Genomic DNA, 14,044 nt, shown 5'->3' with positions numbered 1-14,044 from the left:
CATAATTAAGCGGAGTTGATCGAACGCTTAGAAATAGGGTTATGAGATTTTGCCAGATTAAGGTGAAACCTAATATGAGAGTCCATAGATCGATTTACTGCTTCCTTAGAGGTTTTAATTAGAAAGAGATTTCAATTAATTCAACTGAGGGTTAGACGTTATTAGTTTCAAAAGATTTAATAATATAGGTTAGAGAGTCTCACGGATCAAGTCAAATGAATAAATAGTCTGGTTCAGAGTCAGATAACAAGTGAAATCTAGGTGGATTCCTCCTTGGGTGTCATCTTGATCAATTACTCTTCTTCAACTCTTTTTCCAAATTTTCTCTTTGCTTTATTTTAATTAGTTAATTAGCTTAGTTAATCAACTTAATAAACAACCCCTCTTATTTCAAGGTTAAATAATAAAAAGATAGTTATTACTAGTACTTTTAGTTCCCTTGGGTACGATATCTCGGTCTTGCCATTACTATACTATTGTTCGATAGGTGCACTTGCCTTTTCGTTGTGATAATAGTTAGTTTAGGTTTAATCTTCTTTATAAATATTTATTACTTGTTACGAATCACGCGATCAAGTTTTTGGCACCATTTTTGGGGAACTAAAATATTAGGAATGCTAAATTTTTATTATTTTAGCCATTTATTTTTCTTGCAATTTAATTTTATCTTATTATTATTATTTATTAATTTACTTTTTCTCTCTCTTGGCAGGTTTTTATAGTTTATGACTAGAAGAAACCCGTCTGGACCATTACTTTTTGACGAAGAAATCGATCGTACAGTTCGCAGAAACCAAAGGGAAATAAAGCGAAGCTTAAGATACACGGAGAACGAGTAAGAAGACAATACTCAACCCCCAACTGAAGAGATGGATGAAAACCAAAACAATCAGCTACCTCCTGCAATTGCGGCTAATCAAAATCCTACTCCATGTACTATGTATGATTATGCTAAACCTTCTTTAACAGGAACTGAATCTAGCATAGTTAGACCTGCTGTAGCTGCAAATACTTTTGAACTGAAACCTAACACAATTCAAATGATACAGCAGTTTGTTCAGTTTGATGGTTTGCAAGATGAAGATCCCAACGCTCACTTAGCAAACTTTCTGGAATTTTACGATACATTTAAAATCAATGACATTTCTGATGATGCCATACGTCTTCGGTTGTTTTCCTTTTCATTGAAGAACAAAGCTAAATAATGGTTGAACTCGTTACCATGAGGATCAATTACTACTTGGGAACAAATGACTGAAAAATTCCTACTAAAATATTTTTCGTCGGCTAAAATGGCTAAATTACGTAATGATATCTCTTCTTTTGTGCAAATGGATTTAGAAACACTTTACGATGCATGGGAGAGATACAAGAATTTACTAAGAAGCTGCCCTCACCATGGGTTACCACTTTGGCTTCAAGTACAAACATTCCACAATGGTTTGAATCCTTCGACTCGGCAAATGGTTGACGCAGCTGCTGGCGGAACCATCAAAAATAAAACACCGAAAGATGCCTATGAGTTTATATAGAAGATGTCATTGAATAACTATCAGTGGAAAGTTATGAGGACGAAGCCAATGAAAACAACTGGCGTTTATAACGTCGACTCAGTTACTATGCTGTCAAATCAAGTAGAACTTCTCAATAAAAAAATTGATGGTTTACTTGGTTCTATGCAGGTACATTCAGTAATGAGGTGTGACTCAAGCGGAGGAGGTGTGTATACAGAATATCAATCCTTCAATCCTACAACTAAAGAGGAACAAGTCAACTATATGGGTAACAATAACTTTAGATCTCAAAATAACCCATATAGTAATACTTATAATGCAGGTTGGAGGAACCATCCCAATTTTTCGTGGGGCGGTCAAGGAAATCAAAGATCACAACATCCTTCGGGTTTTCAGAGGTTTTCAGCAACCACCTTACCAACAAGACTAGAAGCCAAACCTTGAAGAGATGCTCTCAAAGTTTATTTCGGTGTCAGAAACTCGTTTTTAGAACACTAAGACAGCATTTAAGAATCAACAAGCATCGATCTAAGGGCTCGAAACTCAGATTGGCCAGCTTTCTAAACTAATCTCCGAATGACCACAGGGTAGCTTGCCAAGTAACACTAGACTCAACCCAAGGGAATAGCTCAGCGCAATTAATATCCAAAATGACGAAGGAGTCGTTGAGCTTGAACCAGAACTAAGGCAAGAAACAGTGGTAAGAAAAGGGAGAGATGAGGTAGATCAAAATACAAACAAACAGTGACTGTCGACTACAAACCTCGTGTCCCATACCCTAACGCGACAAGGAACGACTGCTCAGACAAACAATTCAGTAAATTCCTCAAACTTTTAAAAAAATTACATATTAACTTACCGTTTATTGAAGCTTTGTCGTAGATTCCAAATGCAATGAAATTTTTAAAGGAGCTTTTAGTAAATAAGCGGAAGTTGGATGAAACGTCGCATGTTGAGCTAAACGTAGTCTGCTAAACTATTCTACAAAATAAGCTACCCCACAAATTGAAAGATCTAGGGATTTTTACAATTCCTTGCTTAATTGGTAGTTTAGATATAAGTCATGCATTAGGTGATTTAGGGGCTAGTATTAATGCCATGCCTTACAAAATGTTTAAGCAACTAGGTCTTGGGAAACCTAAACAAACTACGATGAGCATTCAATTGGCAGATAAAACTATAAGATTTCCTAGGGGTATTATTGAAGATGTACTAGTGAAAGTAGATAAGTTTATATTTCCCGCTGATTTCGTTGTTCTAGACATAGAAGAAGATAATTACACCCCTTTGATTTTAGGGAGGCCCTTTCTAGCAACTGCTAAAACAATTATTGATGTTGGTACAAGTAAGCTTACGCTTCGCGTAGGAGACGAAACGATCACCCTTCAAGCTCATACTTCTGGCAACACATCAAACATTGAAGGTAATAGTCCATACCAATCTACTAAAACTAACAATATGACACAGCCTACTTTGCAGAAATTAAGTTTCAAAGAAGTTCACGAGCCATGTTCCAGTAATGATTGAGGAAACACTCATGAAGAACGAAGGCTACGGATAGAGGAGCTAGTCGAATGGCGAGCACATAAACCAAGAACACACGATAAATCGAAATTATGCCAGAAAGAGTTAGATCCCTCTCCGAATCAACTTAAGGTTGGTGATAAAGTCTTACTAGATGCCGCAGATCCCCACATTGTCACTACCACACCAAACAAGGAAATCCCCCTTACGGTACTCAGTATTTTTCCATTCAGTACGGTGAAGGTAAGTTACCCCAGGTTTGGCACTTTTAAGGTAAACAAAAACCGTTTAAAACCTTATTTTGATGAGATTAATAGCAGGAATGAGGAGCACGAACTCCTCGAACCACCCTGACCATTCACTAGAGAGGTAAGTCGAGCTTAGACTATAAATAAGCGCTCCTCAGGAGGCAACCCGAGTACTAACATATTTTGATTTCTTTATTTTTAATTTCTAACACTTTAAATCATTAAATTTATTTTTGAATTACAAAGTTTTTTAGCACACACGGCCAGGCACACGGGCGTGCCTAAAGCTGTAGCCAAACAGGAGAGGAGACACGGACGTGCGATACGGTCGTGTGGAAGCAGGACATGATTTCCCCAAAACACAGGATGCGATAAATCCCCACGGCCATAGGTGAACTTGATAGGTGAACACGGGCGTAGGAATAGAAAAACATGGGCATGCCAGGGGCAAGACTCGATTCTATTTCTTCGACAGGGCGTGGTACCCTAACACAAGAGTGTGAGAGAAGCAAACAGGGCTAGGCACGACCGTGCGATATGGCCATGTGCCATACACGCCCCAGACACACGGGCGTGGGATAGTAGCCAGGCACGACCTAAATTGCAAAATTTGAAAAACACGGGCTCACCTTCAGAGTACACGGGCGTAGCCCTAGGCCGTGTGGCCCTCCCCTATATAAGCAAATCATGTTCATTTTCTTCTTCCTTTCAAAACCCTAGCCGAAATCTCCCCTTCTCCACTCCGTCATCCCTATTCCGGCCACTATTCCTCAGATTCTCACTTCCTCAACCCCCAAACCACTCTAAATTCCACTCCCCCTGCATTAATCCTCACTTTCCCCTCTCTTTTCCCTCCATTTTTCCTCTACACGGTTGTACGCCTGCACCACACGCCCGTGCTTGCCACCAACACGCCCGTGCTCCACCCTACAGCAGCTTTTGGTTCATTTTCTCACCCTTGTTTTTCTAATTTGTGTTGCTAACATTAGTATTCTATATGCTTTACAAAGATATTGTTAATATTACCAATTTGTTCTAATTAAGTTAGGAATTTGCTTTAGTATTTTCTATATTTGAATTGTTTAAGTTACTAAATAGCATATACTAGTTTTAGGATTCTTGTTTAACTGATGATGCATCTTTGATTTTAGTAAATGTTTCTGAATAATCATATACATTTCTCACCTCTCGCTTGACATCGTTAAATGTTAACATATTTTAGACCTACTATATCAATGCTTATACATTTTCAGGTCCATTATGTCATCATCAAGAGGCAAGAAGGCCACGGTCCCATCCTCAAAGAGACGTAGGGGACTGAGTTCTTCCTCGGTATGTGCCACAGCCGAAGTTTAGCACCCATTCCTTGAGTTTCTGCAGGCTTCGCAGGAGGAGCTATTTCAGATACTACGCACGCGACCCCTCACTAGAAGTCGCTGCATTGACTAGGCTGCCGTAGAGCAAGTCCAGCTAGCTGATGCCATCCGCGCCCTCCTGTCCACAGACCCATGGGAACGGTTCTTCGCTATTCTGAACCCACTTATTTAGAGCTAACTTTAGAATTATGCACTACTTTTCATTTATAGGTGGTGATGACAAACAATGACGACCCCGGTACCATTCAATTTTGATTAGGCGGTCTAGTTTGCGCGATGAGTGTCCCAGAGTTTGGAGTAGCTCTGGGACTTTACACCGATAAGTTTATGGAAGAGGAGGGCATGAATGAATTACCACGCAATATTCATATTTCTCCTTCCTCATGCTGAAAGGCTTTGGCACCACTCTCTTCCACCTACGACCCCAGCCGCTCGAAGGCCACTCTCGCCCCTTCCTTACACTATCTCTATGCCATATTGGCCCACACCTTGACCTAAAGGAGAGAGAGCACCGGCGTCGTCAACACCTACGACGCCTACTATTTATGGTGCATGGCGAATGCACATGTAACTAACTTGGCATACTTCATCGCCTTTGCCATTCTCTATCAGACCGAGCGGCATCGGAAGGGAGTAATCTCTATTGGCCCCTACGTGACCCGCCTTGCCAGACACTTCGGCCTCCTCAACACCGTGGCCTAGTCATCAGTGCTTACACTAATAGGTCAGATGTCCCCACAAGGCATCATGACTATGCTACACATGAGGATGATCGAGCGCCGACATGGGACTGATCCTCCTCAGTACCGTCTCACTTATGCCATTGACGAGGAGGATCTTGAGGACATTCCTCATGATGTCCCCCCACAGCACGAGGAGCCTTCTACCACACCACCTAGGGAACGACCAGTCCATGCAGCTACTTCATTGGCACAACTTTCCGACTGACTCGCTTACTTCGAGCAGTACTGCACTACACAGTTCGAGATGATTCACGAGCAAGATCAGCGACGTGATAGATAGATGGATGACATGTAGGTCATGATGCAGCAGCTGTGCCAGCACTTTCACATTGCCACCCCAGTGCCACCACCTGAGGGCCCCATTGACGAGGATCATTGAATCCTCTTATCTTTTTATTTTTATTTTTATTTTCATTTCAATTTTATTATTTTCTTTTGAAAGACATATCTATATTAGTAAATTCTACTTTCTTCATTTTTCTGGTATTTCTAACAAGTAGTCCCACTACACTCGCTTCCACACCAACTCTTAATAAGCTCTTCATGATTCTTCAAACTTCCAAGCAAAGCTACCAGGAATATTTTACAGAATAAGGAAACAAATGGGGAATAATACCTCACGAGTGTCATGTTCAATGACCCAATTTCTTCATCTAGCCAAGAACAGTGGTAGCTACCACCTTCCCCAAACACCTCAGCCTCAAAATCAAGCTCCGCATCCATATGACAGGGAGTTTCACCTCCTTCCCTCTTATGATTTTCTTTATTTTGAATAATCTATCTTTGTACATTGAGAGCAATGTACATCTTAAGTGTGGGGGGCTGAACATGAACATGATACCTAACTTTTTGCATTATTCTCAAATCCCTAAATTTGATCTTGTGCTTAAGTGATTTTCTCATAATGTTGATAGAATGAATTCTGATTGATCTATAATTATTGTTGATATGTCATGAATCAGACCATGGGAATTATGCATGATTATTCGATTATAGGATATTAGAGAATCGAGCATGATAAGTTGATATTTTGAGAAATAAAATTTTTAGATTATTATCCTGAATTGAGGTATTATCTTGAAATCTTAAATAGACAGGAATGACATCAAAAACCCAAATTTTTGGTGAGATTTTTGAGCCTTTTGAGCATATAGCTTTCTTTCTTGCTCACTTCTTTTGTGGTTTGAATGTGTCAACATTGAACTGTTATTCTAGAACTTGCTTCGATTATACATGTCGAGATCACACGTATGATTTGATATACTGAGATGATAAAGGCACTTAGGATTTAACCCACTTACTCCATAAAAAGCCTTCCCACATAATTCAACCATTAGTGAATCTCCTTGAGCCTACTAACCCTTTTTATTGATTAACCCTCATTATTAACCCATTAACCCATTATTGTTGAAATCCTCTTACTTAATTTGACCTTTTTTATCGAGATTGAATTTAATATTGTTACCTCACTATGTTCACCATTTTTTGTTACTGAATCATGAAGTATGATTTCTATATTGTATTGACTTGATTTGTTCTTAAAAAAAACTCAGTATTATTAGTGTAATCCTCAGCAAGCTAAAGTTGTCATGAAAAAAAAAGAGAGCTCATGTAATATAGTTCTATATATTTGTTTGTGATTCAGTAATTAAGTTTTTGAATAGTGGGGTAATATATTGAAATTATCTCGATTCTAACCTTCTTTTTTCAGCTTGTATCCATACCCGTAACCTAAACCCCGTTACAACCATGCAAAGACCTTTTGATTTGTGTATCATATCATTTACAAGTGGTGGAAATTTGATTTTCATGCAAGCCTATGGTAATAACTTCTCATGTCAGACAATCGAGTGCTTAATCTTGAACCTTAAACACTTTAAGTAATTTAAGTGAATCTTTAGTGAGGATGTCATCTCTTGTATGTTTAGGACTAAAGTTAATTACTTAGAGGAAGGAGATTACCTATGATTTTATTATCAAAATATTTGATTTAGATTGTTTGAGGCTTTTAATGCCCCTATAGTTGAATTCTCACTATATGATTTTATGTGGAATAATTTGTAACATTATCAGTAATGATTATGTGATTGAAAGGAATGAATTCTAGCAGTAAATGAGAGTTTTGCTTGAGGACAAGTAAATGCTTAGTGTGAGGGTACTTGATAAATGCCAAATTATACATATTTTTACCCCAAATACTTAGCATATTTAAGGATGTTTATTACCAGATTTGTGGATTTTGGTGCTCTTAATCCAGTTATTTCATGTTTTGTACTCAGGAGAGCACCAAGAGTCAAAAGGAGCCAAAAACGAGCCAAAAAGGGATAAAATAGACCAAATTGGGAAAATGACACGGCCTAAGCCTTGCCACACGGGCAGCTAACACGCCCATGTCTTTCAAGGGTGTCGACCAAGGCTTTCACGATTCACACGGCCTGGCCATTGACCCACACGGCCGAGTGAAATTTAAAGGATCAAACACGGCCTGGCAATCACGTCACACGGTCGTGGCACACGGGCGTGTCCCTTTTTCAAAAAATTGTATTTTACACGAAAAAGGATACTTAGGGAGGAAGAAAGACAATCCAAAGCCTATATAAACACCCTAAGTATGACTTAAAAAGGGCCGCCCCCCTCCAGAACTTTTCTAGAATACAAAACCACACGCTGGGAATTACTTGAAGAAAGCCAGACGATCCATCCCAAAAGCCAAAGCTACTCCAAGACTGAAGATCTCTCTCAGAATTCTTTCAGGGGTTTTGGAGTTTTCTTTATGTTTTGTTATTTTTATACTTTTGAGATGTACTCTTATTTTATTATGAACTAAAACCCTTAGATACCTAAGAGGGATGAAACCTATGATGGATCTTGTTATTATTATCTGAACTGTATGATAAATACTTGATTTGTTCTTAATTATGTGTATTTAATGCTTGAGTTAATATTTCGGGTATTAATTCATGATTTGATGTGCTTATGCAGAGGAGCAAAAGTCCCTATCTAAGAGTAGATTTGGCATAATTAAGCGGAGCTGATCAAACGCCTAGGAATAGGGTTACGAGATTTTGCCGGATTAGGGTGAAACCTAATATAGGAGTCTATAGATCGATTTATTGCTTCCCTAGGGGTTTTAATTAGAAAGAGATTTCAATTAATTCAACTGAGGGTTAGACGTTATTAGTCTCGAAAGAGATAATAATATAGGTTAGGGAGTCTCATGGATCAAGTCAAGTGAATAAATCGTCTGGTTTAGAGTCAGATAACAAGTGAAATCTAGGTGGATTCCTCCTTGGGTGTCGTCTTTATCAATTACTCTTCTCCAACTCTTTTTCCAAATTTGCTCTTTGCTTTAGTTTAATTAGTTAATTAGCTTAGTTAATCGACTTAATAAACAACCCCTCTTTATTTCTAGGTTAAAAAATAAAAAGATAGTTATTACTAGTACTTTTGATTCCCTTGGGTATGATATCCCGGTCTTGCCATTACTATACTATTGTTCGATAGGTGCGCTTGCCTTTTCATTGTGATAATAGTTAGTTTAGGTTTGATCTTCATTATAAATATTTATTACTTGTTACGAATCACGCGATCAGCAACTGATCTAGTACCTTGTTTCAACTCGAGGAATTCTTTTTTCTACTTATCAAGATATTTTTTACTGACATATTTCTTTCGAAATTCAAATTTGAAGAATTCCTAATTCACTCATTCCTTAGGTACAACGTGATTAGAATAGTCCACCAGTAAAAAGTTCCCTCTTTTAACAATGAGGTGGCACATCTTAGACAGTCTTTAAGAGGACACAACATTACATCTAAAACTCTTTGCTTATGCTCCAACCAATATTAAGATTTGGTCAGATCATCGCTCACGTTACTATAAAACTCTTTCGCTCCACACTTTTAGACTTTATCTATAAGAACTCTACAAATAATCGGTTGATTAGAGCTTTGAGGACGTAGGGGTGGAGGTTGTCGAACCGTAGGATTGGCTCTCATATAAGCATTAAACATGTCTCATATCATATTGGAAACGGTTTCGTAAGTTTCTTCACTAGGCTCTTGAAACTCAGGTATGTTATGAGCAGCCCCTTGATCGGTGGCTAGAATATTACTCTGTGCTTCGTTGGATTCTATTCGATCGAAATCAGTTGATATAGCTAATATATAAAGAAACAAGTTAACCTGATCAAGAGTCATCGCACTATCGCAAGTTATAAAGTAGCATGTATATTGATAAACCGTAAATTGTACATATTTTTACCCCATGTTTAATGCATTTTTATGGATGATTTCTCATTAAAATTAGTGAATTCGATGCTTTTAATGCTTTACTTTCATATTTTATACTTAGGAGAGCAAAGGAGAGCAAAAGGAATGAGAAACGGGCCAAAAACGGAGAAAATGGGCCAAAGTACAAAATCAACATGGCCTGTACCCCCTCACACGGGCATATCACACGGCCGTGTCAATTTGGCAGACTCGAACACGGCCTGAAGTAATCGAGCACGGGCGTGTCTCTGCCGAGCCCAAGTTAAGTTCAATTTGGAAAAGGCCACTTTTGTGGGCTTCTAGGCATTCCAAAGCCTATAAATACACACTAGAGGAGGAGGAAAAGAGAGACAGAGAATAGGGAGTAAGGAATTACTCCAAGGAAGCCGATTGATCCATTTCAGAAGCTAGATTCATCATCAAGACTGAAGATATCTCCTCAATTTCCCTTCAGGAGTTTTGGGTTTTCTTTATGTTTTGTATTCTTTATTCTTCCGAGATGTTTCCCTATTTAGTTATGAACTAAACCCCTAAATACCTAAGGGGAATGAAACCTAAGATGAATCTTGTTATTATTTTTTGAATCGTATGATAAATATTTAACTTGTTCTTAATTATGTGTTCTTAATTCTTGTTTTGATATCTCAGGATACTAATCCAAGACACGCTCTTATTCAGATGAGGAATAGACCCTGTCTAAGAGTACATTTTTCATAATTAAGCGGATTTGATTGCGCACCTAGAAATAGGGTGACAAGATTTTACCGGATTAGGGTGAAACCTAATAAAAGGATCCATAGATCAAGTTAATGCAACCCTAGAGTGTTAATTAGAGAAAAGTCTCAGTTATTCAATCTAGGTATTAGACGTTATTAGTCTTGAATAGGGATAATAACATAACTTAGGGATCTTTACGGAACAAGTTAAATGAATAAATCGTCCAGTTCGGAGCCAGAATAACAAGTAAAGTCTAGGTGGATTTTTCCTTAGGTATTGTCTCAAGTCAATCGATTTTCCTAAAAGCAATTCCCATGTAACACCCCATCCCCGATACCGTCGCCGGAGTCGGACACGAGGGGTTCTAAGACCAACTCTCATGTGTCACACAGACTATTTTTCACATTTCCAGCCTAGCTGGCAAACTGCGTCCCTGTCACCTTAAAACTCATATCTCGAGTTCCAGAACTCGAAAACCAGTTCCGTAAATTTTCCCTGAAACAAGACTCATAATTCCATCTACAAATTTTTTCTAGAATTTTGGTTGAGCCAATTAGTACAGTTTATTAGTTAAAGTTACCCATGTTACAGGGTCGACTACACTGACCTTCGCGCATTACGACCTGGATATCTTCTCGTACAGAGCTTCAATGCTCATGCCGTTTGTTTCTAATGAAACTAGACTCAAAAGGGAATCTGCACATATAAGGCAAGACTTCTAATTCCTTTTGGATAATTTATGGTAAATTTTCAAAGTCGAGACAGGGGATCCAGAAACCATTCTGGCCCTGTCTCACGAGAACTTTAATATCTCTCAGTATACTGCTCATATGGTCGTTTCGTTTCATCCATATGAAAATAGATTCATCGAGGTTCAATTTAATAGTTTATTCACTATTTAATTCTACTTATACTATTTTTAGTGATTTTTCCATCTCACCTCACTGCTGCTGGCAGCATCTGTTACTAAAGCAAACAATGACTATTTCATAATTCTTCCATGGCCAACTATTACATCATACATAATACAAACTATGGCCACCTTATCAAAATTAAGGTTTCTAAGGCTCGTGACTATAGGTTTTAGAATCACACTCAACCAACCACATAGGCCATTTTCGCATGGCTTAAAGTTTACAACCCACAATTCAACAAAACAAAATAGCCTATACATGCCAAACGTTCTCCTAGTTCAACTACGACGACAATACCAAAGATTTCCAGCGGTGTGATGACTTCAACGACGGTTCCGAAACGCATAAACGATACGAGTCCAAGAGACCTAAAATGGGTGACAAGAAAACACCGAGTGAGTTTATAACTCAGAAGTCATAAGCATTCGACAACCACCCATTAATAAAGTTATCACAACATGAAACAATAAACGAAGCTAGGTACTCCATCCATATCGAAACTATACCATAATTCCTCGGACCTTTCGGTTCAATCTCATACCAAGTCATACATCCACATTTCAAATTCTATACAATAAGATATTTGAGGCATTTTCACACACCAACTCATTTTCACCACAATCATACAATTGCAATCATCACATAGATTTAAAGCTTACCAAGCTCAACCCCGAGCATGAACATATTGCCTATTCGTCATGAGCTCAAGGTACTTACCCGATCCGCTGTCCGGGATTAACTCGATAATGTCGCACACTCAGTGCCAATTGTAATGCAAGAGCATATAGTGAATCCGCACACTTAGTGCTATATATTTTCAGCTCGCACACTTAGTGCTATATAATTTTCAGCTCGCACACTTAGTGCTATATATTTTCAGCTCGCACACTTAGTCTTTGTATAATCAAACTCGCACACTTAGTGCTGTACAATTTTAAACCCGCACACTTAGTGCCAATCTTGTCACCGTGTCCATTTATACCCGCACACTTAGTGCCGAGACCAATACTTTATGCAATTTACCACCTTTATACATTCAACGATGGCATCATTCCATACACATACATTTCCATTTACACATCAATTCATTAAACACAATTGCATATATATTATGATCATTTAAATCAATACCAAATATATGCTTAATGACTTACCTTATATTGGATGAAACGATTTCCAATCGGCTACTCGATTATCTTTGCTTTGCCTTTGTTTGATTTTCCCCCTTTGATGTCTTGATCTAGAATAAATACATTTAGTAGTAAATTTTTTTATTCTAATGTACAACATCATGAATCAACTCAACCGAATTATCTCTATCACCCGAACTAAAATTTGCACCTTAACTTCATCTCATTACCCCTTAAAGTCCGAATGCACACATACACAATTTATATACAAATTTCATCCTCACAATGTATATAATTCATTCGGCCATTCACCACTCACCTAACAAAACTTCATATCAAATTTCCATGACCGATCACACCTATACTTACATTCCATATAGCCGAACATTACTTGTATATGTACCCATAAATTAAATGTGAGAATTTAGCAAAGTTACCTTTGAAAGACTCACCCGAACAACATGGAAATGTCCAGCTTTGGACAGCATTGAATTTTCAAATGAGACATGCATTAAACTTAACCGAATTTGTCATAAAATTTACAATATTGGACAGCATGTAAAAGCAAATTAAGGCAGCATAATAAGATAGTCACAATTGCACACGTCAACACATATTTGAGCAGCCATACCACACCATTTACTTCACCATTTAGCCACGGTTTCCAGGAGCAAATTAATCCACACTCACCAAACAAAACTATCAAAATCTTACATGCATGTCGCATGCAACAACAATCTCAAGCATCGCAACACTTAAAACCGAACAGCTTAGGAAGAAATATAAAATATTTGCAAAGAACTGAATGAAAATTCCTCCAAGATGGAAATCACCTATTTGATTTGCTCCATTGTATTTCTCTATTATTGCTTCCTCTTCTTTTTCTAGTTACAACAATTGCAAAAGAAAGAAAATATGAACACTCCTTCTTCTTCTCAAGTCATGGTAATTGTAACAAAAATGAGAATGGATGAACAACAAGGATTTTTCTTTCCTCTTCCTCAACTCACGGCAATGAGGGGACATTCACCATTCTCTTCTTTTTTTTTTTTTTATTTCTTTACTACTAGCTTTCTATTTTATTGTTTCCTACATACATCACTAGCCTAACATGTTGGAAACATGTTTCCCTTGCCCATCACTCTTGTCATGGCCGGCCATTAGCTAATATCAAAGGGAATTTGACATGCAAGTCCACCCTTTGATTACATGCACTAATAGGCCACTTACATTTACCCAAAGACATTTCTAAGTTTTCTCACATAAGTCCTAATCACAAAAATTCATCTACAATTAAGAAAAATCCAAACATGAAATTTTCACACATTCATATTCACATATTCTAGACAATAAATATTACGTTCCAACATTTCGGTGACTCGGTTTAGCGGTCCCGAAACCACTTCCCGACTAGGGTCAATTTTGGGCTGTCACATCCCAAATTCTTTTCTCTGTGCGTCCTTAGTTTTAATAATTAGTTAATTAAAACAAACCCTTTTATTCCTAGGCTAGATAATAAAGAGATAATTATTACTAGTACTTTTGGTTTTTGGGTAGATATCCCGGTCTTGCTATTACTATACTATTGTACGATAGGTGCACTTGCC

At 37.9% G+C, this 14,044-nt stretch overlaps 1 non-coding gene across 1 annotated transcript; it reads right to left on the bottom strand.

Annotated features, from left to right (window-relative positions):
* Positions 1 to 1,298: 1,298 nt before the first annotated feature.
* On the bottom strand, positions 1,299 to 1,405 carry LOC128292377 (small nucleolar RNA R71). Its single transcript, XR_008282362.1, has one exon. It is a non-coding gene; the product is annotated as a small nucleolar RNA R71 (small nucleolar RNA).
* Between the last annotated feature and the right edge of the window lie 12,639 nt (positions 1,406 to 14,044).

This window comes from Gossypium arboreum, chromosome 4 (genome assembly GCF_025698485.1).
Source record: "Gossypium arboreum isolate Shixiya-1 chromosome 4, ASM2569848v2, whole genome shotgun sequence".
Taxonomy (NCBI): domain Eukaryota; kingdom Viridiplantae; phylum Streptophyta; class Magnoliopsida; order Malvales; family Malvaceae; genus Gossypium; species Gossypium arboreum.
This window is presented reverse-complemented; position numbering and strand designations above follow the sequence as displayed.